Consider the following 17,152-nt stretch of genomic DNA (forward strand, 5'->3'; position numbering starts at 1 on the left):
CTTATAATTGTGCACTATATCACTCGGTAGGCACATACATTTGGTCTGAATCTTGATAAAGAAGTTTTTAAAAATTTCTCCCCGTTTTCCTGGCATAATATGCTGAACAGCAGCAATGCAATCTGTTGTTTGTTTAGAAAAGATGGCAGAAGCATGTATGGTGTGTGTGTGTGTGTGTGTGTGTGTGTGTGTGTGTTGTGGAAGAGGCTAGTCATATAAGATACCTTCATAGTCCAGGAAAACAGGAACTTGGCAACATTTGGAGTTACCTGAGCTAGTAATTATCATTTGGGAAGAGGGTAAGGTCTGGAGTGAATTAATCAAAGCTACATTCCAATGGTGGGCGTATAGCAGAGAGTCCACCCCACATTCTCTCTCTCTCCAGTGTGGTCACATGCACACAGAGACCCACACATATGTATGCACACAAGGAAGAGGGGGGTTTTCATTTCATGGTCAACCCACAGTAGAATTCTTCTGTCCCTCGCTTTGACAATCCTATCTTTTCCTCCCTTTGACTTTTCCCGCTTCCCATCTTGGCGGCTGGGCTCTGCTAGAGGGCAGAGGAAGCATCTGAGCTGACGGAAGAATCACCATAGCAACATGGCAGTGAGTCCTGCCCCCAAAGGTCTAGCCATGCTTGGCTTTTGGTCTTAGCTCAAGTGAAGAATTATGATGGTCTTCCTCACAGCCCAATCTGTTGTGATTTTGAACTACCTTCCTCCCCAGGTCGGCTCCTTCCCCAGGTCTCTGTACAGTTTTGGGAGCTGGAGTTTCTTTTTCTGTCCACCAGGCCAGAGATGCCAAATGCCGATTTATTTACATGTTTCAGATAACAGGCCAGCCCTATCCAAAGATATGGTTGGCAGCCACCTACTGTTGTGATTCAGGGCTCCCGGGAAAGAGTGGCAGCTCTGGGACAGGGAAGCAAGTGCTGGTCTTTCAGGTAGGAGGTTGGGCCTCATACTTATTTCCCATAGCCAGTATATAGCTCCACTTTCTAGGTTTTCTTTTTTTTTTGGTCAGTGATTGAACTATAGGTATATTCAGCAATATGGATGAATAACTCCTAGTAATGCGATGTTGAGTGTGAAACATAAGTTCCAGAAGATTGCCTATTGTATAATAAAGTTAAAAACTACTAAAACTAAACAAGGTTGTATAAGCATGCCTATATTTAGACATGATTTTTAAAAAAGTGTATGTGTGTATATGTGCATGCAGGTGCATTTGCTTATGTGTGTAAAGGTAGACAAACCTTCTGGCTACCTCAGGTTGGAAGGAAAAGGATAAGATAGCGGTGATAGATATAAGTTGTCAATGTTAAGTCCTTGGGTTGAGAGGTGTGTTGATAGATATTCATTAATTTATTTTACTTACTTCATAAAGTAAAGAAGGCAATGCCTAGAATAGTAATGGTGGCATGTCCTGAAGCAATGATTATGGTTAGTCCAATTACATGTATTTGAGGGTCACAAAACTGAAACCAAAACCAAGTACTCCTTAACTGTAGCTGCTGATGCAAGTTACCCCTGCTCTCTGCATCTTAGTTATCTTACTTGCAAATACAAACATTCAGTCCTTAGCAATCTTAGCATTGAATATATTAAGCATGTATATTACTATGTCACACATTTGTTATTTTGACAACTATATTTTAATACACTTGATTTTCTTACTAATCTTATTTTTCTGAGCAGGTTCTATAGGTGTCACCAGAGAGCCAAAGGGGTTCTTAGCTCAAAAAGATTACACACCTTTTATAGAAAACTCAAAATTCTCTAAACACATACAGAGAGAGAGAGAGAGAGAGAGAGAGAGCGGCATATAATTCTGTTAAGTGGATAGCTTGGGTAGCCTGAGAAAGTTTGAAAATATATATACATACATACATGTATGTATGTATACACACACACACACATCCCTGTGTGTGTGTGTGTGTGTGTATTTACACCTCAGTTCCCCTTAAGCTCATGTGTGTGTGTGTGTATGTTTGTGTTTCCTTTTGATAGGTGATCTGCATTTATTCCTTTCAAGATGAATAGCAAAATGGTAATTTTGACACATTAAATACATGGGAAAGAAATGAGCACATTACCTTTTCAGTTAAATTCCACAAGGGAAAGTAATTCTTTTGAAAATGATTTAAACATGTTAAAGTATATCCTTCAAGTTCTAAATCATTTTTGAAAACTCTTGAGAAAATTTCAGGACCTGAAGGTCTTTGGGTTATTTCTCCCCATCTAAAAAATGAGGGTCAGGCAAAGTGCAATATGATATTATAGCATTTCCTAAATCATACTCTTAAAAAAAAATGGACACACATGGCCCTGTGTGCTGAAATCCATCCAAGAAAGAATCCATATGATTCCTATTTATGTTTTCTTACTCATTCATTGACTTTTCTCCAGGAACTTTGAATCCTGATTAGTCCTTATAAAATTATCCATTGCCATATACGGTTTCAGTACACATGTACTGCAGGGGTGTGAGACACCAGTGTAAGCCACATACCCAGCAGTCTGAGGGATTAATCAAGAGCCTGTTTGTATAAGGGCAGTTTATGAAAAGAATTCATCTCAAGTGAAGAGGAAATGGGAGAAGTAAACAAGTTTGGTCTCAGGACAATGAGCTGTTGTTAGAGGAGTGCCAATGTTTAGCTAAGAAAGAAATATATCTTTCAGGTTGTCCTTTGGCAATCCAGAACTTGAGTAGACCTCAGAGGTGGTGCATATAACAGACCTGGGTCACAAAAGAATCTCTGTACGCCCCCTCAAAGCTACTTTCTAGCCCCTGTGGCAGAATCTAACAAGCAGTACAACTTGTGTTGTCTTAACATCCATCATACCTCACCATGTAGCAGCTTTGCTGTGGGTAGTGGTAATTCTGCCTTTACCCTCTAAATCAATCAGTAGAATTTCACCCTCCTGCCATAAGGATTGGTTTGCAGGATGGCACAGAACAGCAGGTGGCCCAGTCAAAGTGAAGCTCAGGGCTTGCGTTTGATGGGTAGGGAAAGAAAAGTCTTGTTTCCTTGCGGGGGGAGGGTTGGGTAGAGAGCCATGTGTATGGATGTAAACACCTGGATTTGGTGAGGCCTTTTGCCCTATGTGGAAAGCCAGCCTGAGGACAAGGCTGACCTTGAAGGAGGGCAGAGCAACAATGCACTTGTACAGAAACAGAGCTTGAACACTTATCCAAACAGTCCAGGAGCTGATCTACTTCTGGATATTTCTAGTACTTAAATAATACAGTGCCTTTACCACTCAAGCCATTTTGATTTCATTGTTGTTGCCAGTGGGAGCCAAAAACATTGCTTATTTTGGAAACACTCAACTGTGGTGGCTAGTTAGGCATGCTGAATTGCAGAAAAGAAGAGAAGAAGAAGCAAGAGAAGAGAACCATGGTTATTGGGACTCAGCCTCACAGCACTCTGGAAATTTGTTCATGAGGTGATATAATTAATATCTCTATTTTATAGATCAAAACATATCTGCATAAAGAGGTCTTCTGGTGGGTCTAATGGTCCCATATGACTTACCATGTAAATAAGACTATAAACCCTGTCTTTTGATTCAGCTCCCACAGATAGCACAGATTATTGTGGCTTTTTTTTTTATTGTGGCTTTTTAAGTACTTTTTTGAAGTTTAAAAACCTGGAGCCATTTTAATAAATCCTTTCAGATTTAGGACATTCAGATAACTTATATCTCTTTGAAATTCACCTGCAAATAATAACTAGCTGATTTGGGGTTGACTGTCTTTTATTGTTGTTAGATGGAGATGACAGAGTATAAATTATTGAGAGAACTCAACCCCCAGTCAGAAAGTTGTACTCCTGTTCCAGCTAATTGAATTTCTCTGGCTGGCAGGAAGGTCAAATAATAATGATAGCAATTGTTTATTGAGCATTAGCTTTGTGTTAGGTATTGTATTAAGTGCTTTACATGCATTGTTTCATTTAATCTTTGCAAATACTTTGGAGGTTGTTACCACTGTGCTATTTTTCATAAGTAAAACATTAGAAATGCAGCAGGAATGTGATCTGGGGGTGTTATTAAGAGGTTGATGAGGGTTCATAAACTCAGACCACCATCAGGCGTTAATACGTAACGCTTTCAACATGATAGAAACCACCATGATCCCACTCAAGATGCAAACAGGTCCCTCTAAAATGGTTTTGCATCATTCATCAACTTAAAAATTATTTTAGGTGCTGCCACTAATCTTTTTCTAAAATTTTTAGTATTGGTCCTTCTGAGTTTGAATAACCCATTACAGTTTTTGAAAATTTGCTTTCAGTACAGGAAATAAAATTGATTTTTCAAAATACATTGTTATTTTATATTTGAAAGTAATTTGATTGAATGCTTCATGCTTCATTGGTTGACAACTATATATTAAGGAGTTATAAAGAGGAGAGAGGCATTGCAGTTTTGAATAACAGTGATGAAGAATCAATTTCTGTAACTGCATCTCATGTTTTTATTTTAAAATTGAAATAATGGTTTAATAGTTCTGTGATATTTTAGAGAAGGTTGATTACTTACACCTTTTCATAGGAATAAATATGTGTCTCCTACAACATGCCTATAAGGTGTTTATAAAACACAACTGTGTATCTTACAATGATTTTTTTTATAAGACATAGTTCTTGAAGGTGAATGCTACTTCTGGTTGGAATTCGTTATAAAATTAAAAATAAATTCTTCCAAAGGAAAACACACCACAGGGGAGATCGGGTATTTGGGGGTAAAAGTAGTTCAGATATTGCCAACTCTACAGCTACTGGACCTCATACTGTATCTCTACATTATAAGATGGTGGCTGTGGAAAGCTCTAAACTAGAAACTTGCTTTTTCCTTAAGGCATTTTCTTAACTTGAGGATATCCTTTCTTCTGGGTGTTAGCTGTCCCCCCCCCCCCTATTATTTTCTTCTTGGGTCAGGTGGACTTATAAATATTTTTCTTCTTTCTGCCAGTTCCTTGACTCCACACTCAAACCCAGCAAAGTTTTGCTGCACCCTTTCTTGGTTTACAAACTTAAACCACACCTAGGTCATTAATCTCCATCAATATGCCAGATTGCAACATTACACTTTGCAGGTAGGTCTCAGCATCTCACATGTGATTCACAAAATTTCTAAGTTCAGGGTTTCAGGAAGACATTAGCTTCCGACTACTTTGATAAAGTTTTATAAACTTGAGAGCCGGTAGTCAAATTTACTTAGAAGAAGGCACACTTGTACCATCAGCGTTTCTCATTTGCAATAGCTACGTTGCTGAACGGTAAAAGCTGGCATTTTTCCTAACACATGGTATCAAATACAAACATATAATTAACTTATCTTAGCACTCCTCTCGAAGTGAGGCAGCTCCTGCCAATCCACGGAGCTTCCAAGACAGATCAAGGACATGGTGAGAAGCGTTGGCTTCCCTGCCTGCAGTATCTCCTTCTCTATCCACACAGAGATAAGGTTTCTTCTCACCATCTTCAAATCCCCTTTAAGCTCCCATTTTACCCATCTCTAAACTTGTCTTCTGACTACTGATCCAGATACAGCTATGGAAGCAGGGACCTGTCTTCACCACATGCTGGACCTGGCTTGTCCTACTTCTTGTCTAATGTGCTGCTCCCACTACAACCCGTCTGCAGTAAAAAAAAGAAAAGTGTGCACACTATAATTCCCGAGGACCTCCACCTAATGAACATGGTGTTAAAGAAAGACAGGAATCAGTGAGAAGGAAGGATGGACTTCAGCAAATTGACCTGAAACCCTTGCTTTCCTGATGGTCTCTGAGTCTGCAGAATGCAAGACTTGTACCAGTCATGACACCCATGCACCTTTCTACAGCCCCCTTTCTCAGCTTCACCACCTCTGTCTAGTTCCTAACAAAGTCCTACTTTACATCTTACTCTTCTACTTCTCTCAATCTCTACTCTAGTTCAAATGATCATGTCCTGCTTTACAACAGTCTTCTAACCTGTCTTTCTGCTTCTCCCTGGTTACTTTCTAATCTGCGGTAGGTAGCACAGCCAGAGTAAATGAAGGAAATCAACTGCTAATCATGCTACTCCTGCAATGGCTTCCCATTGGTTTTAGGATTTAATCTCACATTCTGGGCTGCATAAAAAGCCCTACATGATCTGTGCGTGCTTTGCTGTTCCCACACCATTCTTCTGCCTAAGACTGGGAGCAACGGTTTCTAGAATTCCCTTTTCTTCATGGTCCTGGGTTAGAAATTGCCAATGACAGGACTTATTTGAGATTTGAAAGGCAGAAATGAATGGGATGCTGTTATCCTCAGGCAGCAGTGGGATTCAGATATGGGGAATCTTCACAAACCTTTCTGGAAATTCTCACTCTGTTGAGATGGGCTTTACAACTTTCCCTGAGAGTTCATTTCCCTATTCACACTCCAGTACTCCAGGCTGAAGCCATTGGTGAACTTTTCTCAGATTTTCCAGATGCACCTTCTACACGTTTATTTGTCTGGCTCTTCTCCCTTTTCTGTAAGCTCTAGTTTCTGTGTTAACTCACACCTGCCTACCTCTCCTGCTTTTTTTCTGTATTCACTTTAAACCTTAAAAGATATACATTTTTTGCCATTCTCTATTATCATGGACTTTTTCTTTGCACCTCTTCTCAAAAGCTTCCCCTACTTCAATATAGGCACCCTCTCGTTAAGTTAGCTTGGTGTATCCATCCAGGTATAAACATACAGCTCACTTTCTCAGTAAAGTCTTCCCTGACCCTGAGCTTAGTTCAGGTCCCCCAATTATATATCCTTTTACATTTATTCAGAAGATGATTCTCTCAAAGCCTGGCTTCTGCACAGGGCTGTAAACTCTATGTGAGCAGAGACTAGGTCTGTTTTGTTCAGGATCTAGTTCAGTGCTTGACACATAGTAGACCTTCAATAAATATTTGTTGAATGAATGAAATGAATGAATGAAATGGGTTTATGAATCCATTCACTGGATCTGGCTGACCAGACATAAAGGCAGTCAGATTGAATCAGGGTCGACCCTGTCCTCTTTGATCTGATTTGTTTGCCCAGGGTCTCCCTTTCTTAAAGAAACATTTTCTCCTTAGCTCATTTCAGTTTGGGAGATTTATGTGATAACTTCAGTACCCCATTTTTAAATATGTTCATGGTAATGAAAAACTTTTAATATGTGATGATTTAAAGTTTAATTTTTAAAAATTGTGCCCTTTACTTGAAAAGCCTGAGGGCACAAAGTTAGTAAAATATACTAATAATGAAAAGATTTGAAGTTCTCAGCAGTGAAAATTAATAAAATATCAAGCACCCCCAGACAGTGGCCTCATCTTGACCTATGTGGGACACACGCTTGTCCTCTGCTCGGGGACCCCCTCTCCCTGAGCAGTGCTTGGGTGTGGGACTGTGATGGGTAACACTTCACCCTTGAATATTATCCGGCACGCATGATAACACCCGATCTTTTCATAACAAACATTTTTTACTCCACTGTCTCCAAATACAATTTTAATGGTTAATATATTCCACAAGATGGTTCTCAGGACAATTTAAGCCAGATATTTTTGCCTAATTACCCCAGCTATTGTCACTTTCCACATCCCCTTGGCCTGAAACCCAGGCCCTCAGTGAACACTGAGTTATGGCATGAACATGATGATAGTTCCCAGGGTATGATGCTGATGAATAAGGGAATGAAGCCAATTGCAGAGCACAGATCGAAGCCAGGGAATGTCATCTCCTTTTCAGAGTAGGGGACCCTAAGTAGATAGAACAGATCAAGGTTAACGATGGCCTTGAGCATCTGTAAAACTTCTTTATCCTTTTCCTTTAGCCTTTCTCTTCTCCAATTTCCCAATCTCCTTTACTCTAAGGTAGATAAAACACAACATTGAATAAGCATAGGTTCTCTCCTGTTTGTCTGTTTCTGTCTCTCTCCTCCCCCTCCCTAAAGTCCCTTAGAATATATAGAATGTTGCCCCAATAACCATACATCTCAAACTGATTGCCTTTCATCCCATCCTGTGGGATTGCACCTATCTAAAGGGCAGCAACTTTACAATCAATCCATTTTGATCAATCAATTTTGATACATTGTTCATTGTGGATTTTTTGGCAATTATTTTTGTTTGTAAAATATTGCATTAAAATATTTATCTTAGCTACTGAGCTGTTGGCACACCCTTCAATTTTGCCCTTGAGGCTGCCACCTCACTCTGGTTCCAGCAATGCTAGCACAGCAGGCAAGAATGTCCCTAGATGTGGATAGCCATGAAGCTCATTAAGGACTATGTCATCACAATCACATGTAGCGATTTTCTTTCCAATTTAGAAACTGAGCTATTTTATGATAAGCCACATTATTGGAAACTGTAAGGCTGTTTTGTTTGTCCAGCTCGACATGACCACCATTTAAACAGTTATCTTTAGAAATAGAGAACTGTTCATATTTCTCAAGTGAATTTCAGTCTTTTGGAAAAAATGGTATGGCAAAATGAATTGAGTTCATCTCTACGCTCATTTGTACTCAGGCAATCTATGAATCTCACCACATACGTTTGGCGGTTAGTGCAAAGCATATACATATGGGCTACTTAGATTGTATCAAGTGAAGCCCTTTATTTTCTGTGGGTCATTTGTTGTTTCCAGAAAACAGTCTCTCCAATGGCCCTGAGACTACTGTGTCCAGCTATACTGAACTCAACACCCACAGCCCTGCATAAAAAATTAGCTGCAGGCATGCACAGAAGTGAAATGCACGAAAGATTTAAGCAGACACCAACTATTTTGGGAGTGGGGAAAATGTTAGGGCATATTTAAAGGCTGTAGGTTCTCCCTGGAGAGAAAAATCACCAAAAAAATGTAGGAAATCAGAGTTAAAATAATTTTTTTCTCCCAGGAAACATTCAAATCAGTTGGCCAAGAATGGCTGATGCTGAAAAGACCTTCCTTCCGTCTTAGTGTGGAGTGGAGAAAATCCTGCTAAATTCCACATTTCGGTGACACCAAAGCCAAGGACAGTTTTTGAGACAACTTTTATGGAAGCGGAAAACAGTAACTTTAACCAAGAACTAAGGGAAATGCCAACAGAAATAAAAGACTCAGAACTCAGAGGGCAACCATACAGAACTTTATATACTAAGCCACACAAATTGAAACAACTAAAATAAATGCCAAATGTACAAGAAAATAAATGTAACTTATCAGAGGTTAATGCTGTTTAACGTTTTCTTCATATGGCAACTTGTTCAGTGATTTGATAAAAAGGATTGGGGACGAGACAGGCCATGAGGTTTGCTAATCCATATTGAGCCACTGACTCTGTGTGACCTCAAGCAACTCTCTAGAGTTTGTTGGCCTCACTCAATCACACACACACACACACACACACACACACACACACACTACTTTTACTTGGCTTGTAAAGGGGGAGGAATTAATAAACCTTCTGTGAAATCTGGCATCATTTTGGGAGATCAATTATCACCTCTGGTAATTGCAGAGAAAGAGGGCTGAGAGAGGTTTTCAGATCTGCAGGGGAATCAACTCTGTTGGTTTTTGACAGGACAACTCTCACAGAGCGGAGTGTTTACTGTGTGAATATCCCTGGCAAGGCTTTGGAGGATTAACTAGCCTGCTGACAGGAGAACAAACAGTTTAATCCCACTGGAGCACCTGCCACTGGGTGGGCTGGGCTGAGCCCAGCGTGAAGCCAGACTCCCAGTCCTCTCCTCTGTTTTGATGCAATACACCCTGGACTCCATTGGCTTTCTAGATGTGTTGAGGGGTTATTTTGGGGGTAGAGGACCTTTCCCAGTATCCACCAAACCACAACAGAAGAGCCTGGCTGCTTTGCTTAAGCATAAACCCTTCCCAAATATACATTATAACACTGCAAAGACACTGTGCCTGCCATCAATGAGTTCCAGCTTTGTTAAAAGACTTGCAGTTCCAGTCTTGGCCCATACCATTCTGCCTGGTAGCCCTTCCCGACAACTTTCTAAGACTGGGTTAGGAGCCCGTCTGCCCCTCATCTGCTCCCACAGCAGCCTGTGCTTGTTTGCACTGTAGCACTTTTACATCTTAGGACATAAAATAAGCCCTTCACAAAGCCCATGCCCACCTCTCTTCATCCCAGTTTCTCATTCTATTTCCTCCCTCCATTGTGCTATAAATCTGGAACTGACTTCTGTTCATGCAGGTTCTCTCTGGCAGTTCATGCAGGTGCTGGTAGATGGAATTACTGAGCCCATTCTTCGCTGACCCTCAGCTGGGCCCGTTTTTATGCTCTTTGCTATGTAACCTTTGTGATACCTGACACTAAAGGCAAAGTGCAGCTCCTTGCCCCCCGCCCCTTGACTCTGGCCATGGTCACATGACTTGCTTTGGCCAACGATAGATACGTGGGCAGAGGTGATAGTGTACAGATTCCAAGCTGACTCCAAAGGACTTGCAGTCCTTTTGTGCTTCTGCCATTGCCCTGAGGAGAAATCCCAGGGCTGCCCTTCAGCCCAGGCTCTAGAATGAGTAAGTGGAGGAGAACTGCTCCCGGTCAAAGGGCAGATCTTCAGCAAGAAGACTGTAGTCACCGTAACGTGAAATATAGCCTGCAGACGCATGAGAAATAAGTTCTTCTGCCACTTTGTCCTGTTCACTTGGTGATCTCCTCTTCATCCTTCAAGACACAGCTAAGAGAACCTATTTCAGGAAGTGTCTTCTGACACACTAAGACTTTGGCCTTTCTTCTGTTAAAAAGGAACAACAAACCCAAAATGGAGTCACTTATGTTAAGACCCACCAAGACTTGATACCTGTCTTAAGTGCAGTTGCAGCCTCCCTCAGGAGTGAAATTTTAAACCAATCAGTCTGGAATTTCCTGATTGAACTAGTGAAGTAATCTGGATGATAGGACCCTTGCCCTTTCCCTGAAGGGAAAACGACCTTGTCTGAAAATGTTTTTCCTTTTATTTTGCTAGTAACTTTTTTGTCCTGCCTCATTTCTGCCTACAAACACTTTCCATTTTGTATAACTCCTCAGAGCTCCCTTCTATTTGTTGCATGAAATTCTGCCTCAGTCATGAATTGTTGAATAAAGCCAATTAGATCTTTATATTTACTTGGTGGAATTTTTGCCTTTAATGGATTTGGTGGCAGCAGTGAAACTGAAGGAGACTTCCAGCAGCTTTGGTAGCTACCAATCAGAGTAGGACTGTATCCAACTTAAAAACTGGACTGGTCCAATTTGGGCTGGACTGAGTCCAATGGGAGGCCTCAGGTGAATATTAAATAAGGACTCATTGCTAATGGGAATCTCAGAGGTCAAAAAGGCCTCAAACAATGGTGGGTACAGGTTGAGAATTTAAAGGTTGTTAGAGAGCTTGTCACCTTAAGAAGACTCTTGTGATAGGCCCTTTCACATTTTAGTTTGACTCCAAGAAACCCAAAGGCCTAGATAGATGAAATGAGATCCTTTATATCCAAGGGTTGAGTGTGCTACCTTCTGACATAACTGCTTATTTTATGTTTAAGTACTATAGTCACAGAAGCTTCAGATACCTAGCAAAATGGCAAAATTTTATTAAAAATAACCTAGAGTTACAATGGCCATTATGGGGAATCTTCCAATTAGACAACATTGCTCATTTAAGAAATGCACTTGAGAGGAAAAGATCCCAAGTTGAACAAATAGAATGAGATGTCTACTTTAACTGGCATGCAGAAGCTTCCAAAAGCCTTCAAAATTCCAAAATAGCTTCATTAAAGGATTCATTACAGAAGGCTAATGAAAAATTAAAGATACAAGAGGTACCTAAAACAACAGACAATAGGACTGATGTGACTCCTCCTCCTTCTCCCATTCTTTCTTTACCCGAATACTCATGTTTTACTAATTCTCTGTCTGAACCTCCTGTCCACTATGAAGATACTACTAAACAGTTACTTTTTAAAATAAAACTACCCGGGGCGCCTGGGTGGCGCAGTCGGTTAAGCGTCCGACTTCAGCCAGGTCACGATCTCACGGTCCGTGAGTTCGAGCCCCGCGTCGGGCTCTGGGCTGATGGCTCAGAGCCTGGAGCCTGTTTCCGATTCTGTGTCTCCCTCTCTCTCTGCCCCTCCCCCGTTCATGCTCTGTCTCTCTCTGTCCCAAAAATAAATAAACGTTGAAAAAAAAATTTTAAATAAAACTACCCAAAGTTATAGATGAATCTCTTCAGGTATCCTTCACCTGTGGTCAAAGACTCAATTAAGGCCCAGAGTTAAAGAATTTCCTAAACATAAAGAGGAAACTCAACACTTTTTGAAGATTTTAGTCATTATTAAGACCTATAACCCCATACTTCCAGATTTTTATCAGCTTTTATGCATGTTGGTAGGACCTGGTGAAGCCCAAGTAATAGATGCAAGAACATGATGGGAAAACCCTAAGGATAATAATCAAGATCCAGGGACCATAAAAAACTTGCACTATAACAGCCAAATTTTATAAGCCATTCCTAGAGTCTTCGATGCCAACACTGACTGGTCTATTATACAAACTTGCAAACAAACAAACAAAAAAAGATGACTCTATGACAGACTTTGAAGCCCTCTGGTATTCCTTTTTTTCTACAGCAATTGGGGTTTCATATGATAAATAAGGTCACCTAGTCTACTGTAGCTGCCCTCTTTGTAAGTGGTTTATCTCCTGAGATTAGTGGACTGATAAAAAGGTAGAAGATAGGATAGGAGGCCACCAGCCTGACTGAACTCATGACTATAGCTGAACATTTTGAAAGGACCCTGGAGCAGTATCATGAACAAAAAATCTGCCAAGCTATTAACTTTATAACTACCACATCTCCAAGGCCAGAGACCCCAAACAACACCTGGGCCTCCCATATTGCATCCCCGTTGGGGTCCATCATCAAAATGCTGGTGCACAGATTGATGTCTCAGCTGTAATTAACTGGGACACTGCAAAAAGAGATTGTTCTCAAAGGTCCTATGCAAATTCTCCTTGAATGACTTCATACATAAGAGTCATATAGATGTAAGTAAACCTGTCCCTAAGTTACTTTTGCACCCATAGTAGAAGATCTAATTGTCCAGGGGCTATCTATTCCCTGTACTTGTCCTTGCAACATACAGCTTACTGGCCCAGAAACCTTATGGACTATGGGATTTCAGAGCTATTGATAGGATAGTTATTCTCCATTTCCTAGTCATCTCAAACCCAAGCACTTTTCTGTGGCAAGTTATTCCAGACTCAAGTTGGTTCACTGCTGTAGACTTCTGTTCAGCCCTTTTCGGAATTCCTGTGGGCCCCAACAGTTAATATCTATTGCCTTTATTTGAAACAATTGCCAATATACCTGGACAGTCATGCCTCAAGGGTCCTCTAAAATTCTTTCTTATTTCTCTGAAATACTTCGCTGAGATTTAAACACTCTCCAGTTCCCCTTGGAAATTGACCCTTTTACAATATGTAGATGACTTCTGGTTGTGTTCAGTTACCAAAGAGGAGTCCACAAAAGATTCCTTTTATTTACTGCAACTGTTAGCTGAAAAGGGACACAAAGTCTCCAAGGAGAAATCACAATTATCTCTAGCCACTGTTCATTACCTAGGTCATGATCTAAGCACTGAAGGACTTCAGCTGTCTCCCAAAAGAATTACACTAACCCAGGACTTTCCTAGACCCACAACTAAGGGACAGCTTCGTGGATTTCCAGGCTTGGTTGGTTATTGCAGACTATGGGTTCCTAATTTTTCCCCTATAGTTTCCTCACTCAATGAAGTTATTAAAATCTCAGTTCCTGAGCCCTTCTCTTGGGAAGAAAAACATGAGTAAGCTTTCATTAGGTAAAACAAGTACTGCAAGAATCACCTGCCTTAGGGCCACTTAACTCTTTAAAACCTTTCAATTTCTCTGTGCATGAAAGGGATAAGCAAGCCCTGGGAATGCTCACTCAAGAACATGGTAATAAACACAGGCTTATTGCCTAATATAGCATACAACTTGATTCAATTGCTTGTGCCTATCCCAGCTGTCTAAAGACTATAGCCACAGCTACAAAGGTAGTGGAAGCCTCAGCAGATATGACCCTAGGAAATGATATTTATTTGCAAACTTTACATGCTGTCCAATTCTGACAACTTCTGTTCTTAACTCTGAATTAACTCAACATTTCTCTATAGATAGAATAACTTCTTATGAGATCCTTATGCTTTCATAACCTAATCTACATCTTAAACATTGCAACTCCTTAATCCTGCCTTGTTACTATATCTCCCTGAGGAAGGGAAGCCCTGCAGCTGAAAGGTAATAAGGTCCCATTTGGTGACATCATGTCCTGATTTACAAGTTACCCCTTTAATTCTGATCTAAAGTTGTTTGTTGATGGATGATACTTAGAAAGGAAAAAAGGAATTCCTAGGCTGGTTATGCTATTACCGTTCAATATGACCTACTCAAAAGGGGAAACCTCCCACAAGCTAAATCCATGCAACAAGCAGGGCTCCGTGCCTTACCCAAACGTGCTCATTATCAGAAAGACAAATTGTAAATATTTACGCTGATAACTGGTATGCTTTTGGGTTTGTCCATGATTTGGGGGATGTTATAGAAACGGGTTTTCTTACATCCTCTGGAAGTCCAATCAAAAATGGGCGGCAAGTAAATGATCTTCTTACTGCTTTTCTTTTACCTTCTGAAATTGCTGTCATCAAAACTGAGATTCACACTAGACTGAGTCTGAGTATGAGAAATGTTCTAGCTGACTTTTATGCAAAGGCAGCAGTAACAGAACCTATAGAGATTATGGCACATGTGGATGAAGTCTATCTTGCTTCTGCAAAAAATGACCCCTCATTGCTAGACTTTTGCCATCCTGATTTCCTTGTAATGCGGCAACATCCTGCTCCTGAATCAGGGAAATTAAGATAGTTAAACAATGGCTGTAAATTAAATGAACAACCAAGGCTATGGAAAACAGAAGACAGCCTCTTGGTTCTTCCAAGCCCCCTGGAAAACCTCATTTTTCCGTTTTTGCTTTCCTTCACTCATCATAATGCATTCAAGATGATTCAAATTATGAGCTAATGCTGGTTGGGAGACATCTATAAAATTGCAGAAACAGTACTGGCAATATCTGACCTGCCACATCCATAATCCTGGAAAAACTATTTTTGTCCCCAGTGGCCTCAGAACTCCTCCTTTGGACCCTTTGAACACCTGAAGCTGGACTGCTTTCAGCTGCCTCTTCGTATGGGTTGTCAATATGTTCTTGTTATTATATGTGTGTTTTCCAGGTGGACTGAAGCTTTGCAAGTCTGATGCCCTTACTGTGGCCAAGAAACTGTTAGAAAATATGTTTCCAATTTGGGATACACCTTCCACAGTCTCTGGGCACCTACCTCACCAGACGAATCATACAAGCCTTCATGAAAATCTAGCAAACCTCGTAGAATGATCACTGTGCTTCCTACCTTCAATCATTGGGCAAGGTTGAGAAAACTAATGGGATCCTCAAACTTAAAATTACTAAACATGTCAAAACCACTGAACTCCCCTGGCTTAAGGTATTGTCTTTGGTCTTGCTGAATGTTCACAGTAACCCCTTTGGAAAAAAAAGTCACATCACATGAAATAGTCACTGGTAGACCAATGTCTATCATCCTTTTGCTGATTTTCTGTCTCATGCTATTATGACCAGCTGCTGTTAAGTCTTTAATGTCTTATGCTCAAGCATAAAACCAACAGATTAAGAAAGCTTTTCTGTATCCCAGTGCAAGGTCCTGTTGATCACAGTCTGGAGCCTGGTGATGGGTGTACTAGAAGGGTCATCACAGGAAGACAACCTTTACTTCCATTGAAAAGGACCTTATGAAATACTCCTGCCCACTACACTGCTGCAAAAGTAGAATATATTGAGCCTTGGATACACATCTCACAGCTAAAGATGGCCCCACCTGACATCTAGTCCTATACAGATGCTAGAGGTCTATGAATCAAATTGATGAAGAAGAGAAGTAGATGGCATCAAAATAGACTGCTTCCATTCAAGAAGATGGATCGAGACTTCATACTTTAATTAAATCCCAAATCCTCTCTTTCTTCTTCTTTTCTTTATTCTGGTATTGGTCTGGAAATATAATGGCCCTGTCCATATCTCCTAGGTCATTGCTAAGTGGGGTAAACTTTCAGATTGCTGGATTTGCCATGGTGCGAGAGATCCCCTCGTCTTCACTATGACCAATTTCTCTTTGCAATGTCATTGTAAACTACAATTGACACCCCTTAGAAGAGTGTACCCAATTGGACACATCAACCTACATGAATCTTAGTACATTTGCACCCCCATATTCCCATGATTACCTAGATCAGATTTGACCTCACTCACTAAAAGATCTCACTCTTTGTAAGGCAGCACCCATCTTTGTAAGGCTTTTAAGGTGTCTTTTTTATTTCAAAGTAGGAGACTCTCCTCCCATATGTGCTAAAAATCTGACAGACCCATGGTTCAGGAGTAAATAGAAATAAGAATATGATCAAAAGGATCTTAACACTTAGAGACATTATAGATTTTATTGCTAAGACATTGCCCAGAAAAGATCTTTAGACTCTCTGGCCAAAAATTGTTCTTGAAACATGATTATTTTTTAGCTAAGCAAGGAGGTATCTGTACTATGGCTAACACTACCTGCTGTACCAGGATTAACACTTCTGGGGAAGCTGAAACTCAGTTATATTAGATCACTGAGCAAACCAGTTTGGCTTAAAATGGCAACTTCTTCAACGACGTCTTCCTTTGATTGTTTTAGGTCTTAGAAACAATGCTCCCAACCATTGGGAATTATCCTACCTATAGTTATCATAATAATATTCCTGGTGCATTGTTAAGCTTTCAAAAGCTTTCAAAAGCTTTAAGTGCATATTTGCAGCCACTGACCACCGATCAAATGATCTACTTAAGACTGGAACATGAAACATGGAATGAAGAGAATGACCAACCAAAAAATTCTATGACTGAATTTATGATCTGTGAATACCACAGAAATTCAACCAAAAAACCCAGGATCAACAAAAGCTGTGAGAACTGTAAAGCAGTAGTTGAGAATGGTGCTAATGCATCTTAGCTCAGGCTAAGAGTTTGATCAAAAGGGAGCA

The sequence above is a fragment of the Prionailurus bengalensis genome, chromosome F2 (genome assembly GCF_016509475.1).
Source record: "Prionailurus bengalensis isolate Pbe53 chromosome F2, Fcat_Pben_1.1_paternal_pri, whole genome shotgun sequence".
In the NCBI taxonomy this organism is placed as follows: Eukaryota; Metazoa; Chordata; class Mammalia; order Carnivora; family Felidae; genus Prionailurus; species Prionailurus bengalensis.